This window comes from Dama dama, chromosome 11 (assembly GCF_033118175.1).
Source record: "Dama dama isolate Ldn47 chromosome 11, ASM3311817v1, whole genome shotgun sequence".
Taxonomy (NCBI): domain Eukaryota; kingdom Metazoa; phylum Chordata; class Mammalia; order Artiodactyla; family Cervidae; genus Dama; species Dama dama.
In genome coordinates, this window is record NC_083691.1 from 53153270 (window position 1) to 53171484 (window position 18215).

The 18215-nt window shown below is 36.1% G+C and overlaps 1 non-coding gene across 1 annotated transcript; it reads right to left on the reverse strand.

Annotated features, from left to right (window-relative positions):
* Positions 1-5762: 5762 nt before the first annotated feature.
* LOC133065702 (small nucleolar RNA SNORA72) lies at positions 5763-5893 on the reverse strand. Its single transcript, XR_009694964.1, has one exon. It is a non-coding gene; the product is annotated as a small nucleolar RNA SNORA72 (small nucleolar RNA).
* Between the last annotated feature and the right edge of the window lie 12322 nt (positions 5894-18215).

The window sequence follows — 18215 nt, forward strand, 5'->3', positions numbered from 1 at the left end:
GCAACAAGATCTTTGATTTTCTGCTTATTTTACAAATAATAGCCTGAACAGATTTTTTTTTTTTTTTTTTTTTTTTAGCTCTGTGTGAGTTTGCATGTCTTGGAAGTGACACTGAAACCTTGTCATGGCAAATCTATCCAGCTAAGAAAAAGAGATAAAGGAATTCTTACAGAGATATGAAACACCGAATGTCACAGCAGTGATATACACCAGAGAGAATGAACCTCTGAAATGTTTTGTCCAGTAAGAGTTTTAAAGAGCATCAATAAAATGCTAATGAAAAGCCATCAGTTACACTGTATTTCATGTAAAAGGTTTGGCACACGTAACATGCTTTTTATGAGACTATCCTTAAAAACTAATCAAAGGCAGTATATTTCCTTTCAGGTTCAAAGTGTGGGGAGAAGGAGATCATTGTAACTGAAGGTCACTTGGCAGCTAGACTGCATATCTCCCTAGGAAGCTGCCATGCTCTATTGCATTCCTATTCTCGCATCGTCTTCAGGCTCTCCACCTCATCAGGGTTGTAGCCATTCAACTCCACCATTTTCAATAGTGCTGATTATGCCCACATTATTGGGCAGGCATCTAACCATTCACTGCAGAGGAAAAAAACAGGAAAAAGCAAAAGTCAATTGGCCACAAAGCTTGCCTTCAAAGATCTTATATTTTGAGAGGCAAGATAAGATAGGTATGTCAGTCTTTGGGAATAGAAAAAGTAAAAGAAGAGATGATATCTTTGTGGAAAGAGACTAGAAAAACCCAGTTATATCTGGACAGAATTTTTAAAAATAAATATAATTTGTAAAAAAAAAATATAATTTGTATTTCAAGATAGCGATTTCAATAGGTCAACAGGTTTAATGAATCCTTCCCTACCTTTGACCTCATGGAAATCCTAAAAGTAATAGCTTTAACTGAGCTCTGAAGGATTTATCCAGGCATTTCTTCTTTAGCATTGCTTACTTTCTTCTCATTTTCCTTTTCTAATAAATAATAAATAAATCCATTTACCTGTTAATTGGAATTCCAGTCTATTCTGAGCTTATTTGGGTAACTAGTTGAATGGTCTGATTTGTCTTAATTTATCCTTTAATTCAATTATTATTAATTACATGCAATGGGAAGAATTTCACTGTAATAGGGACTAAGACAAGAGACAAAAGAAAGAGTCCTTTTTCTCATGGAGACTGTATCCTCTGACATCCAATGATGTTGAAGATCATCTTTTGTTTTCATGTATACTCATATTATTACCTCTAAAATTCTTAAATTATCTCCATGCTCAACACAACCTATGTGAAATTTTGTCAGTTTTCCACATGCAGCCCAGATAGGTAATGTGTTGAACCACAGCTTGCATGGGAAAAGGATTTATAAATACAGAAATGCAGCCATGATAGAACAGAATACTAAGCATGTAGGAAAGCACAGAGTGGATGTCACCCACTCAGAGATGAATTATCTGGAGTAATTGAACTTGAGTAGTGAAAATATATTTAGGACCCAGATCACTGATTACTATAACACAATACCAGGTTAAGTGATTAAGGAAAAGTCTTAAATTCTTCAGGCTGTTAGAAAAGAACAAATGGACAAGATTTCAGGTAAAGTAAGAAATATTTCATGAGACTATTTGCAAGAACACTTGGACTGTCAAGGACAAAGAATACACTTTTTCAAGTGAATCATGCTAAGGGAATTCTCAGCATAGTGATAATATTAGGCTAAGGTGCTCTTGAAAGCCAAGTGCCTCTGCAGTCAAGGCTTCTCTAATAGTTCTAGAATCATAAATAAATCATTGACCTTTATGTCCTATCCAATTAGCTGGAATTTCATCAAATAACTGAGCTGTGGAGTCACTTTTGTACATGAAGGCAGATGTCAATGTATGACAATTTGAAAGAGTAGGAGAGATTTCTAAAGAGAATTAGAGAGTAGAGATACACAGGCATCAGGCAGAAAACAGTGTGTTCTTTGTATATATGCATATATATGCAAGTGTATATATGCATATATACAAAATTATTTTATAATATATATACATATAATTATTTTAAGTCTTTATTGAATTTGTTACAATGTTGCTTCTGCTTTATGTTTTGGTTTTTTGGTCAGGAGGCATGCAGGATCTTGGTGCCCAATCAGGGATCAAACCTGTGCCCTCTGCATTGGAAGGTGGAGTCTTAACCACTGTACAGCCAGGGAAGACCTGAAACAACGTGTTCTTAAAATAAAATGACTTAAATTTGGAGAGAGAGACCTTTAGCATCATGGAAGTTTCAGAACTTGTTTTATCTTTATATGTGTTCAGATTAATAAATTTCTATCTCAAATGTTGCTTTCTTTCACTATGACCTTAATAACTAAATTAAACTGGTCTTTCACTTATATTGCATCATTTTGCACTTCATTTTTCTCCATGAATGTTTACATCTTTCAAATATCCCATTGCATATGTGGAGACAACTTGATCCATAATCCTCTCAGCATTTAGAACAAATCAAAGCTGCAAATATGAAATAGGTTCAGATTTAATGTTTCATAGATCTCTGATCAGCAACATAGCTAACTCTCAGAAAGTCTCTATTGTGCTGGGACCCACAGATGAATGAAACCCACAGCAGGAGCAGAACTGGAGCCAGTGGCCCAGAGAGCTGAGAGGCCAGCAATGGTGGGCTATGGCAGCTGCCACAAGATTACAAACTGCGATGCTGGCCTGGAGTCAATTAGAAAAAGATGTTACTCAAGGAGAAATGTGTTTTCTCTGTTCCTTCTTGAACACCTGCACCTCCTAATTTAACATGATTTATTCAACAGAGTGGGCCACTTAGCAGGCCACAAAACCATGGCCATCATCCAATATCCATGACACCATTAAACCCTAATCAAGTGGGAGGAAATGAGAAGAAAGGGGGATGGTGTCATCTTTTTCTTTTTTTCTTTCTAGATTCTTAGAGTCCAAAGAAAGTACATATTTGGAAACAACACAGATACAGGTCAAATTATGTGTGTACACATTAAACACATAATTTTGTATTTAACTGACAAAATTAACACATGACAATCTATCTAATTTTATGTCAAATTTCTGGCAACCTCAAAGCTCTGGAAGAGGGCCAACTATCTGAAAGGATAAAAGAGACAAACCTAACATTTTTGCAGTTTATGTAGCTTATGGAAAACTCACATACACTGTCTTCCTTGAGAGTTAAAATAGTGATATAAAACTTTTAAATTATCAATACACGCATTTTCCTCAAAAGGAGTCTAAGGCAAATACAGTCATAGGAATAATAATAACAGCTCTCATTTAGCAAATTCTACAGCAACTCTATCAAACCTCACAAATGATGAGTCTATGATTCAAATCAGGGATGTTCACTGTGTGCATATAAGCCTGCTCAGTCGTGTCTGACTCTGCTATCCCAAGGACTATAGCTTGCCAGGCTTCTCTGTGGGATTTCCCAAGCAAGAATACTGCAGTGGGTTGCCATTTCCTCCTCCAGGAAATTTTTCCTACTCAGGGATCAAACCTGCATCTCCTATACCTCCTGCATTGGCAGGCAGGTTCTTTACCACCACACTGCCTGAGAAGCCCTATCTTTCACTCTGCACTCAGGTTATCTTCTAAGGATTTAATCTCTTATAATGCTCAAGATTATAATGCTCAGATGTATGCTTCTGAGAAAACTAATTCTGTGGTCATGTAAAACAGAAGAGGATAGCATGGACATTGTTGAGTGCTTTATTTACTATCAGATTTATAAACATTTTACTTCTTCTCAAACCTTAAAATCTTAAAGTAATTAAAAGCCAGGATAAGGGGGTTGGTACAAGCAAGACACTAGTAGCAATAAAAAGCCACAGTTAAGAATGAAGAAGGTGAAATTAAGAAATCACACACTTTTGTACACATACACACATAAATATAAATACTACAAAGAGAAAATAATGTGTTTTTTTAGTTGTAAACAAGCTGTTTCACATATATACACATTGTCTTACCTCACATTGAAACGACTAGTCCAAAATGATGACACCAAGGCACTGATAAACATAGAAACCAAGTTTGGAGTATTACAGCTAAATAATTTAGTAATTGTGTTACAGAATTGAAATTTTCATCTAAAAGAGTTCAGTTCAGTTCAGTTTGGTCACTTAGTTGAGTCCAACTCTTTGCAACCCCATGAACCACAGCATGCCAGGCCTCCCTGTCCATCTGCAATAGCAACAACAACAAAATAAGTATGCTTTTGATGGGCCAAGCTCTAGATCTTTGGTAAAAGCACTAACATGATATGTAAATGATGCACAATTCATTTCAAACCAAGATTTTAAGAGCCAGTAAAATGAATTACAAAAATAAGAGTATATTAAAACAATTAACAAGCAAGTGTATTAATGTCTCTTAAAAATAATGAAGATTAAGAACATAACTAAGATGCCAAGATTGATGATGGAGTGGAAGGAGCAGTTTATGAACTTTCCATTGACAACTACACAGTTTGACAGCTCCTTAGACAGTCCAGCTGGAAGAGGAAACCATTCCCATGCCAGTTTGGGTGGGTCATCTTTTTTTAATTTATTTAAGTGTATTATAGGTGTACAGTGTAGTGATTAGTTGTGTCATCTTCCTCAATTGAGGAAGATGACCCATGCCAGTTTGTAACCATCCAGTGAGCCTCTCTATTGTGCTCTCTTTCAAGAATAAAGGCACCCATTTCCTTGTATGTGATTGATTTTTCATATCCCTCCTGAATTGGTGGGTCCAAAGTATGTGTTGTTCATTTATTCAGATACACATTTCAGGTGACTCATGGATCCTGGGGAATTTGACAGTTCAGTGGGATAAAAATATAAATACGATTTTAACCTAGCTTTTTAGGTATGTCTTCTTCATACAATGAAAATATATTCTTTAAAATCTACTGAAAACACCCCCATTATTAACAGGCTTGAAATATTTGCAAAGGGGTGACATTATTTTATGTTATGAACTTCCTTAAATAAAATAAAAATATGAATCATAACAAAAATAAGACATCTGTATATAGAACCTTTCATTTTTTGGGTTTTTTTGTTTATTTGTTTGTTTGTTTTAATCATTCTACAACAGGATGTGAAAGGGCAGGGGCAACAGGGTTTTCTGGGTAGCCAGAAGGGGAAGTGTGAGAAGAGCAAGAAATGCCTTTCCATGTATATACCAACTTAAGAACTTCATGGAATATTAAAAAGAGCTCCAGAGATAAATCTGAAATTCAACCTTAGTTGCTGTACTTTCTAAACTGGTAAACTTGGGCAAAATACAAAATGTTTTTTCAAACTCCAAAAATTAGTTGCATCATGCTAATAACACTCTACTGTTCATGGAGACTTATGACACATCAGAGGCTGTTCTGGGCATTATAACTATATCAGTTTATTCCTTCTTGCAGGATCCCTTACAAGTATTACTATTATTAACCCTATTTTACAGAAAAAAAGAAACTGAGTCACAATGTTCTTAAAGAAATCACCTAAGATCACAAATCTAGGAATTATCACAGACAAAATGAAATATCAAGACCTCTGGCTTCATTTTGCTCTAGCTAAAAAAATGATAACTTTGCAATCAATTTAATGAAATCTGGTAATCATCAAATTAGCAATAGTTATTTTCAAAATTATTATACTGGCTGAGCTGTCATTTCTCAAGATTGATCAGATAACTTGAGTCACAGATATTTTCCACACAAGATGCATCATATGAATCAGACTTGGTTTATCATCAGCATTTATAAAACTAGATCTAGATGAGAACTAGGTCAATGGACATGTGTATGGTCTTCATGTAGCAAATGTTTAGCCTGCCCTAATTATTAAAAAATCAGGACAGTGAGAATATCCACAGGCTGGCTCCTTTAAAGCTCTTGTTTTAACCACTTCAGTGGTTGAAAATGCTACTCCAACAATAATGAGATACCATTATTCACATATTGGAATGACCAAAATCCAAAATACTAACAAAACCAAGTGTTGACAAAGATATTGAGCAACAGGAACTCTCACTGATTACTAGGGCAGATGTAAAATGGTACAGCCACTATGGAAGATGGCTGGCTACCTTCTTACAATGTGAAGCACAGGCTTACTATAGAATCCAGCAATCATACTCCAAGTGAGTGAAAAACTTATCTTCACATAAATCTCTCTAAATGAATACTTGTATTAGCTTTAATAATAATTGCCAAAGATCAGACCAATTAAAATATCCTTCAGTAAGTGGATGAAGAAACAAATTGCAGTTCCTTCATTTAATGAAATTATTCTGTGATAAAAAGGAAATTAGCTATGAAACCACTAATAAACATGGAGGAATTTATAATGCTTATTGCTGAGTTGTTCAGTCACTCAGTCACATCTGACCTTTTGTGACCCCATGGACTGCAGTATATCAGGCTTCCCTGTCCTTCACTATCTCCTGAAGTTTGCACAAACGTACATGTCCATTGAGTCGATGATGTCATCCAACCATTTTGTTGAGAAGATTATCCATCTATTCCACCATATTGTTGAGTTGAAGTCTGAAAAAGGCTACATATATGATTCCAACTTTGTGATATATTGAAAAATGCAAAACTACAGAGGAAACAGAAAGATCGAAGTTTCCCTGGGACTCGAGGGAATGGATAGAGAGATGAATTGTCAGGACACAGAACATTTTTAGCTTGGGAAGATTATTTTGTATGATAGTAGGATGATGGATAAATGTCATTATGCATGTGTCAGAACCTATAAAATGTACAACAAAAAATGCTAACTCTAATGTAAATATAGAGTAAATATCAACTATAGACTTTAGTTGATATAAATGTATTCATCAAGATGTACCAAATGTACCACACTAATGGACAGGGAACAACAGACTGGTTCCAAATAGGAAAAGGAGTACGTCAAGGCTGTATATTGTCATCCTGCTTGTTTAACTTATATGCAAAGTACATCATGAGAAACACTGGGCTGGAAGAAGCACAAGCTGGAATCCAGATTGCCAGGAGAAATATCAATAAACTCAGATATGCAGATGACACCACCCTTACGGCAGAAAGTGAAGAAGAACTAAAGAGCCTCTTGATGAAAGTGAAAGAGGAGAGTGAAAAAGTTGGCTTAAAGCTCAACATTCAGAAAACTAAGATCATGGCTTCTGGTCCCATCACTTCATGGCAAATAGATGGGGAAACAGTGGAAACAGTGGCTGACTTTATTTTTCTGGGATCCAAAATCACTGCAGATGGTGATTGCAGCCATGAAATTAAAAGATGCTTACTTCTTGGAAGGAAAGTTATGACCAACCTAGACAGCATATTGAAAAGCAGAGACATTACTTTGTCAACAAAGGTCCATCTAGTCAAGGCTATGGCTTTTCCAGTAGCCACGTATGGATGTGAAAGTTGGACTATAAAGAAAACTGAGCACTGAAGAATAGATGCTTTTGAACTGTGGTGTTGGAGAAGACTTCTGAGAGTCCTTTGGACTGCAAGGAAATCCAAGCAGTCCATAGTAAAGGAGATCAGTCCTGGGTGTTCATTGGAGGGACTGATGTTGAAGCTGAAACTCCAATACTTTGGCCACCTGATGTGAAGAGCTGACTCATTTGAAAAGACCCTGATGCTGGAAAAGATTGAGGGCAGTAAGGGGAGGGGACGACAGAGGATAAGATGGTCTGATGGAATCACCAACTCAATGGACATGGGTTTGGGTGAACTCTGGGAGTTTATGATGGACAGGGAGGCCTGGCGTGCTGTGGTTTATGGGGTCACAAAGAGTCAGACATGACTGAGCAACTGAACTGAACTGAACTGAATGCAAATTGTTAATAATAGGAGGAAATTCAGGGATAAGGTAGAGATGAAATCTATGGGAACTCTGCACTTATTGTACAATATTCCTATAAAGCCAAGACTGCTGAAATATGTTTAATTTTACATTTAATTTATTTATTAATACTTAATTATAGAAAGTCTACATTTCAGTGTTTTGAGGAGTAAATGAAATAATGTTATGTAAGACTCTGAACCCAATTCCTTGTAAAAACTTCAAGGAAGGAAGTCTACAGAGATTTCTATACATTTTAATAATCACCATCAAAGATAATCTCAGACTTTGAAAATGTTTCCAAAACAAAAAGTTTCTCAGTGCCTAACACTTCCTGAAGCTGTGTTTCTTCTACTCCTAAAAAAATTAAAGGAATTCCCTCAGGGCATTCTCATCATTAAGAGGTAAAGCACCCTTCAAATAATGAAAGCTGAAACTTTTTCCTCTTCTGGCCAAATTTATCTTCATGAGGCACTTTTACTAATTGCTTCCTTAACAGTCCAACTTTGTTTGCCTGAAATCTCTGGATGGTGAATTTTTCTAGAGCTCACCATACTTTATGTAAATAAAAGTTTATTTTCCACTTAACATGACCTTAGTCCCAACAATAGTGCAATTCTTTAGAGAAAAGCTTTCAAGAGAGTCATCAAATGAATTTCCCTCTTTTCAAATATGATTGTATGTAAATTGAATACAAATGTCATCAATCAAATCTTTGTAGTATTATGATGGTCTTTGAAAGAGTCCACTTTCAGGACTTTGTGGAACTGGCAAGATGTATTCAAAGGATAATGATATTAGACTCTTTAGTAAACAAACATGTAATTCAATTCTGTACATAGTGTGTACTCAACAAAACCATTTAAAAATATAAGACTATAATAATTTCTCACCAAAATTTTAAAACTATATTTCATGTTTAGATAGGATTAGTATTTCTTTTTTAAAGTAAGGAAGAGAAAGAAAGACAAGCTGTTTTCTAAATGCTGAAGTCTAAAGAGTTTAGTGAAGAAAACTGGAAGTTTTAAAATTGTGCTTGATTTTTATCTCCTCTATGAAAAGCTTGCTGTTTAATAAATCTCTTTTTCTCCTCACCAGATTTGGGATGCTAAGTACAGGAATAATCTAATGTTACAGGTAAAATTAGCTAATCTAGGAGCCTTAGAACCAATTATATCATTAGCAGTGAGTTTCAGCTCACACAGTCATGAGTAGAAGGAACTTCAAACATGATTACTGAACACCAAAATGACCTCATCATCATCAGTCTTTCTCATCTGTCAATTCCGATCTTATACTCCAACTTTGTAATTGGAGATGAGCTCTGTTCTTTGCAGGGAGTCCTCTCTGGATGTTCAAACTAAAACAAAAGTGATCATTTGTAAAGTTCAAAATATCCTAAAAGAATAAGTAAATCACATTCGCAGGAGAAGTAAGACAGCACATTTCTTAACGTTCAGAATAAAGAAAAAGTTTCCACAAGGATTCCAAAGTGAAAATCATCATTGACAAACAAGGCAAAAAAAAAAAAGAAAAGAAAAAAGAAATCCTAGGGCTGCATCTTCTTTATGGCATCAGGCCAAGAAATATTCAATTTAAGCAGTTATACATGGAACCAGAATTATGTGATCCTGATGCAATTTTCTCATAGTCTAACTCAATTCATACTTTACAATTAAGAGTATCTCAAATGGCAATCCCCTTTTTTCCTTATTATTTTTTGGGGTTTTTATTTTGGGAGTGGGGATGTGTGTTGGTGGGGTAGATGGGCAGCGTGGGTAGTGAGGGATTTGGGACATTTTAGAATTTAACAGAAAGTCTGGATCCTATGCTTTTTAACATGCTGTCTAGGTTTGTCACAGCTTTTCTTCCAAGGAGCAAGCATCCTTTAATTTCATGGCTACAGTTACCCTCAGCAGCCCATGAAAATAAAATCTGTCACTGTTTCCTCTTTTCACCATCTATTTGCAATTAAAAAAAAGAGAAGTTCCTCCATAAGCTTAGTAATAGATTTCCATCCTGCACACGGTTGAAGTAATGTCAAAGTTGTCAGTCTGTATGCATGCTGGGACATGACCATTATTTCTCTTCAGTCTCCTCAGGCTGTGGTCTAAGGATAAATTTTTCTGCCTGGTGGTTTGGAAACTAGTCAAGGAGATTCTAAAAAACCCATCCAGTTAAAATTACCTGAAAAGCTTTTAAAAAATGGGTCCTATTTCTAGAGGGTCTAATATGATTAACCTGGATGAGGTTGTAGGCATAAGGTTTAGTAGAATTTTTGAGGGACTTAACTATCATGAGCAGTCACCTCTGTTATCTCAAATACATATTCATTCAAGGGGGCCTGGAAAATCCCAAGGCCAGACTCATCAATGCCAACTGTATTAGCTTTGTTAGCAAACAAATTTTTAGTCTAAAATATGGTTTCTGTAGTTGGCAGAAAATTTATAATGCATTTCCAGAGCCAAGAAGCTAGAGTTAAAGAAAAAAAATTGTGGTATGAAAACATATTTGAGAGAATAAAAGATTTCTATATGCTATAGTTTATCATCCAAGCAAGAGCATTTGCTTAATTTTTAGAATCAACATAGGAAAGAGTACAAAAAGAGCTGCTATTTACTAATTTGCATATATTAGCAAGCATTTTTCCTTGTATTGAGCATAGTGATCCAATGTTATTCATAAGAATTGCTTTCATTTAAAATTCTCAGGATATTTTAGGGCTTCCCTCAAGTCTCAGTGGTAAAGAATCCACCTGCCAATGCAGGAGACACAGGTTTGATCTGTGGTGGGGAAAAACATCCCACATACTTTAGAACAACTAAGCCCCATGCCACAACTACTGAGCCTGTGCTCCAGAGCCTGGGAGTTGCAACTACTGAATTCCATGTGCCCTAGAGCCTGTGCTCCACAACAAGAGAAGCCATAGCAATAAGAAGCCCATGTGCCACATCTAGGGTGTAGACCCTGCTCTCTGCAACTAGAGAAAAGTCTGCATAGCAACTAAGACCCAGAGCAGCCAAAAATAAATAAAGAAGTAAAATTATAAAATTATCAGGATATTTTGAATAACCATATTAAAAATTACTGAATAAAATGTTTTACTCAACATGAAGCTGATTTTCAGCATCTGAGATTCCTAGTACTTTTTTTGCTTCTACACATGGGTAAGCAAGCTGACCCAGTAACCAGTAACTAACCCAGTTACTATCCCAGTAACCTATGTGACACTTCAGGCCCACCCTCTATTTTGGTATGGTCCACATGTTATGATTTTTACATTTTTCAAATAGTTGAAAACAAGTCAAAGGAAGAATAATATTTCATGACATATGAAAATTATGTGAAATTGAAATCCCAGTACTCATAAATAAAGCTTTATCAGGACTCAGTCATGTTTATATAATATCTATGCTGCTTTCACACTACATGATACTTTTAATACAGAACATATGGCCTTTAAAGTCTAAATATTTATTATCTAGAATTTTACACACACACACACACACACACACACACACACACACACACACACACACAAAGTTTGCAGATCCTTATTCTATACCTGGGGCTTTCCAGGTGGCGCTAGTATTAAAAAACCCACTTGCTAATACAGGACACTTAGAAGACTTAGGTTCAATCATTGGGTCAGGGGCATCCCCTAGAGGAGGAAATGGAACCTCATTCCAATATTCTCTGGAGGAGTCTGTGGACAGAGGAGCTTGGCAGGCTACAGTCCATGGGGCCGCAAAAAGTTGAACATGACTGAAAGTCTCAGAACATACACACATGATATGTATTAAATATTCTAAAATCATATTAAAGCATTAAAGTTAATGTATCTAACCAAGTGCCCAGAGATTATCATACTAAGTGAATGAAGTCATATAGAGAAACATAAATATCACTTATATGTGGAATCTAGAAAAATTTATACAAATGAACTTATTACCAAAACAGAAAGAAATTCACAAGTACAGGAAATAAACTTGGGGTTACCAAAGGAGAAATGAGAAGAGAGGTAAATTAGGAGGTTGAGATTAACATATACACACTGTTATATATAAAATAGATAACCAAAGCAAGACCTATTATATAGCCCAGGGAACTGTACTTAATATTTTATAATAACTTCTCCCAAGTGGCTCAGTGGTAAAGAATCTTCCTGCAATGCTGAAGATGCAGGTTCAATCCCTGGATAAGGAAAATCCCTTCGAGGAGGTCATGGCAATCCCCTCCAGTATTCTTGCTGGGAGAATCCTATGAACAGAGGAGTCTGGCAGGCTACAGTCCATAGGGCTGTGAAGAATTCATCTGTGGTAGTCCTTTTATCTTTGCCTGAAATTGTTTTCATTGGCCATGTTCCCCAAATCTATTCTATTCAAGAATTATTTCCATATTTTCCCTTATCTTCTTTTCTCATTCCTCTTTTTTCTTCTTCTCTCTTCTGGTTTCCTTGGGGGGCAGAGGTGAGTATGTCAGATGTTGAAGGATATGATAATCAAATTATTCAATCGATAATCATGCTAAAGTACTTGATGTGTATCCTTTGTATGTGTTCTTGCAAAATCTATATTGCTTTGACTGTATTTTTATATTTATATAAGTGACAATGTATGATGATGTTTTCACATGGTAGTTTGTTTTTACTGCTAACATCTAGAAAGTCATTGCTCTTAATTTCTTTACATTTTTCTCATTATTAGGCTTTTTTATATATTCCATTTTTTTTTTCTGTGCACTCTCACACTGATGGGCACTAAACTGGACTGCTTCCAGCTCCCAGACACAAATAGCACTGCAAGGAACATCTTTTTACATGCTTTTTATGAATTCAATGAAAAAATTTTTGACTTACATCCTTAAAACAAAAATTCTATTACCATAGACATACTTATACCAAATTTGTTCAGATACCATCAAATCTGTCTCAACAATAACTACACTTATATACATTCCCATCAGCAGAGTATAAATATATCCAGAACTCAAGGATTTACTTTCTTGAGTAAACATGAAGCACCAGTTACATGGTTTTGTGCTGAGGTATAACTGTAATGCTTGCTAATCTCTCAATTTCTAAATTTCATGAATTACAATTTGTATTTTAATATTACTACATCTCTATTGTGTGGCACATAATATATTTATTATAGCAATGAATTATCAAAATCAACCTTTTTAATATATAAAATGAAATTATATTTCATTACTTACTAAAGAGTTTTAACTTTAATAAACAATGTGGCAGTCAGAATAATGCCCTAAGATATCTGTATACTAATCCTAGGAATCTATAAATATGTTGTGATGTGCTATGTTATATAAAAAATGAGAATCAAATTTTCAGATGGAATTAAGGTTGTTAGTTAGCTCCTCTTAAATATGGATAGTATTGTAGAATATCTGAGTGGGTCCAAAGTAATCATAATGGTCCTTAAATGTGGAAGATGAAAGCAGAAAATTCAGTTAGATTCAAAGGAGATATAATGATGGCTTCAGTGTCACCACGATACACTGTAGGAAGGATTTCACTGATCATTGCTGGTTTTGAAAATTAATCAAGACTGCCATGAGCCAAGGAATAAAATCAGCCTCTAGAAGCCTAGAAGGACAAGAAAACTACACTCCCTGTCGTAGGATGGATAGTGATTTCTTCAAATTTGTTGTTGCTGTTTAGTCACTAAGCTGTTATCTGACTCTAGTGATGCTGTAATAGAGTCAGACACAATTTAACCCACCACGCCTCTCTGTCCATGGGATTTCTGTAATCCACCAGGCTCCTCGGTCCATGGGATTTCCCATGGAGTGGGTTGCCATTCCTTCTCCAGGGGATCTTCCTGATTCAGGGGTCAAACCCGAGTCTCCTGAATTGCAAGCGGATTCTTTACAACTGAGCCACCAGGGAAGCCATTTTCCTCAGATGTTCATGTCTTAATTATGAAACCTGTGAATATGTTAACTTCCATGATAAAAAGGGACTCTGCAGATGTGATTAGAGTAAAAATTTTGAGTTTAGTTAATCTGTGATTATCTGTTTGGGCCCAATGAAATCACCACTTCAGTTCAGTCGCTCAGTTGTGTCTGACTCATTGTGACCCCATGGACTGCAGCACTCCAGGATTCCCTGGAGTCCATCACTAACTCCCATAGCTTAATCAAATTCATGCCCATCGAGTTGGTGATGGACTCTGTCCATCTCATCCTCTGTCATCCACTTCTCCTTTGCCTTCAGGCTTTTCCAGTATCAGGGTCTTTACCAAAGAGTCAGTTCTTTGCATCAAGTGGCTGAAGTATTGGAGCTTCAGCCTCAGTCCTTCCAAAGAATATTCAGGTCAGATTTTCTTTAGGATTGACTGGATTGGTCTCCTTGCAGTCCAAGGGACTCTCAAGAGTCTTCTCCAACACCACAGTTCAAAAGCATCAATTCTTCTGCACTCAGCTTTCTTTATGGTCCAAATCTCACATCATTACATGACTACTGGAAAACCCATAGCTTTGACTAGATGGACCTTTGTCAGCAAAATAATGTCTCTGCTTTTGAATATGCTGTCTAGATTTGTCAAAGCTTTCCTTCCAAGCATCAAGCCATCTTTTAATTTCACGGCTGTAGTCACCATCTGCAGTAATTTTGGAGCCCAAGAAAATAATGTCACTGTTTCCATTGTTTCCCCATCTATTTGCCCTGAAGTGATGGGACCGGATGTCATGATCTTTGTTTTCTGAGTGTTGAGGTTTAAGCCAGCTTTTTCGCTCTCTCTTTCACTTCATCATGAGGCTCTTCAATTTGTCTTCCCTTTCTGCCATAAGGGTGGTATCATCTGCGTATCTGAAATTATCGATATTTCTCCTGGCAATCTTGATTCCAGCTTGTGTTTCATCCAGCCCGGCATTTCATATGATGTACTCTGCATATACGTTAAATAAGTAGGGTGACAATATACAGCCTTGATGTACTCCTTTCCCAATTTGGAACCAGTCTATTGTTCCATGTACAGTTCTAACTATTGCTTCTTGACCTGCATACAGATTTCTCAGGAAGCAGGTAGGGTGGTGTGGTATTCCCATCTCTTGAAGAATTCGCCACAGTTTATTGTGATCCACATAGTCAAAGGCTTTAGCATAACCAGTGAGACAGAAGATGTTTTTCTGGAACTCTTTTGCTTTTTCTATGATCCAACAGATGCTGTCAATTTAATCTTTGATTCCTCTGCCTTCTCTAAATCCTGCTTGAATATCTGGATGTTCTTGGTTCCCATATTGAAGTTTCACTTGGAGAATTTTGAGCATTACTTTGCTAATGTGTGAGATTTGTGCAATTGTGCTGTAGTTTGAACATTTTTTGACATTGCCTTTCTTTGGGATTGGAATGAAAACTGACCTCTTCCAGTCCTGTGGCTGCTGCTGTGTTTTCCAAATTTTCTGGCATGCTTAGTGCAGCACTTTAGTAGTATCATCTTTTAGGACTTGAAATAGTCAGCTGGAATCCCATCACCTCCACTAGCTTTGTTCATAGTGATGCTTCCTAAGGCCCACTTGACTTCGAATTCCACAATGTCTGGTTCTAAGTGAGGGGTTGCACCATCGTAATTATCTGGGTCATTAAGAGCTTTTTTGTTTAGTTCTGTGTATTCTTACCACCTTTTCTTATCTTCTGCTTCTGTTATGTCCATACCATTTCAGAAACACAATGGAATTTACCCTGTTGAATTTTAAAAACTGCTCAGAACTAATGCTTCCCTTTTCCTCCCATTTTCTCCCTTTTGAATAGGAATGTCTAAAATTCATATCCACTGTCAATTACAACATTTTAATTTTTAGTATTGATAATTTATTTTCTAGTTTCATAGGTCCAAAAACACATAGGAATTTTGCCCCAGAATGAGTTTCCTCTATACTCTTGTGATGAGATGGTCTTTTGAGCTGATGATATTAAAATGAGTTTTCTGATTTTGAAGTGTTGCTACAGTGGAATAAGACTTTGGGGTGTGGCAAGTGTATTTTTTCATGTGTGATAACCATGAATCTTTATGAGACAGATGACAGGCTGCAGTAGTTTGAATAATGGTGACCCAAAGTTTCCTTATTCTCATCCCAGAAACAGAATATATAACCTTACATAGTGAACACTAAAGATATGCTTAAAAATCTTGAAATTAGGCTTATCCTGGATTAGCTGGGTGAGCCCAATATAAATGAAAGAGTCTTTACAAGAGGGTGACAGGAGCAGTAATAGATGTGATGATAGAAACAAGATGTTGGAGTAATATTAGGATGGGATGATGATCCAAGGAATGCAAATTACCTTTAGAAACTGAAAAAAGTCAAGTAAATGGATTCTTCTCTAAGATCCTCCAGAAAGGATTACAACCCTGCTGACATTTTGATTTAAGTCCAGTGAGCCCTATTTTGGACTTACAGCTTACAGAAGTATAAGATGAAAAATCTGTGATGTTTTAGTTCACTAACTTGGTGGTAATTTGTTACAGCAGCAATAGAAAACTAACATAAACAATGACAGTTTTGATGTTGGAAAGACCTTTGGATTTCCCACAATCTTTGAATGAACAGCTTAAAATGGATGATTATTTTGGAATATCTTAATTTATCTATTGAGTTGCAGAGCAGGATCACGTCCAAGTTCAGCTATTATGAAGCTTGTCTGAGTTGATATATGTTTGCAACAGACTGTTTTGAAAGTAAGTGAAAGCTGGCACAGATACCTTAGCATCTGGGAAATGCTACAAATTGTGATAATCTGATAAAATAGATAGATGGTAAATTTCTGAAGAAATGCAAACATAATCTTATAATAGTAAGATTCCAGTATCTGAAACAGTTCCTGGCATCTGGTGGTCAAAAAATATTTATCAAATAAATGTCTTCAAATCTTCTGCTCCTCCCAGAGATACTGCGTTGTTTCTTATCTCCAAGTGCTTCTCTTTCTGTTATCCTCTGTCATAGATGGCCTCCATTCCCTTCTCAACTCCTGAGTCTCCACCTTTCAGATATTTTTTGTATCATATCACATGTATTTTTCCCTGAAATCTTTTGCTATTGCCTTTTGTATAATCATAGTAGTTTGTGTGTATTTTTGTAATAATATTAAAAATTGTTTTATTAATATTACAGATTCCTGTGTTTGTCTCCTACAACACAGGTTGATTTTTTCTTGGTGAGCAATCTTTTGTATTTACTTCTATATTTCATGCATTTCTTCACAATGGGAAGAACTCAGTGCTTATGAATGCATATAAGACATTAACACATTATTATGTAAATGAAAGTATAAATGGATAAGCCCAAATATTTGTATATATGAATGAAGATAATTTCCAGGTCCTCCCCTTATTTGTTTCCCATTTATTGTCATAGCTACTTAAAAGATTCCTGTACAGTATGCTGATTTGCTACATTTGCACACAGCAATACAATTGCCACTGTAGCATCAACTAACATCTCCAATCTTCATCATGTCACATAATTGTCACATAACTATCATTTCTTTTTTTGAGGTGGGAATATTAAAGATCTAGTTTCTTAGTGACTCTGAGGTATATAATACAGTTTCTCAGAAGTAAATACTTTTTTCCCATTATAGCTGTTATTATTGTAAAATAATTAGAAGATTTTAAAAATATGCATGCACTGTCTAAACACATGAGATTCTTTAGGTGAATAGTTGGTGATGACATGATTTTCAGACTAACAGGAGTTGAGTCCAGAGGCAAACCTTGAACTCAGAAGTCATCAATGGAATGTATGCATTGATCAATGCTGCAAAGTTGATATTTCCCAAGTTATCCATAAAATAGCCCTGTTTTAGTCTTTTTGGTCTGTTGTAACAGAATCACATAGACAGGGTGATTCAGAAGCAACAGGAATTTATTTTTAATGTTCTGGAGATTGGGAAGTCCAAGACTTAGTCACCAGCAAATTCAGTGTCTGATGAAGACCTACTTCTTCCTCCAGAGTTGGCCGTCTTCCCATTGTAATGTCAGAACAAAGTATTCTATTTTACAATAGAAGGTCTATTTTATAAGGACACTCTCCGATACTTTGGCCACCTGATACAAAGAGCTGACTTATTGGAAAAGATCCTGATGCTGGGAAGGATTGAGGGCAGGAGGAGAAAGGGGTCACAGAGGATGAGATGGTTGGATTGCATCACCTATTCAATGGACGTGAACTTGGACAGACTCTGGGAGATGGTAAGGGACAGGAAGGCCTGGTGTGCTGCAGTTCATGTGGCCACATAGATTCAGGTATGACTTTGCAACTGACCATAGCAACATTCTCATTCATTTGGACCCTCCCTCATAACATAATCACCTTCCAAATTCTTCACTTTCCAATCT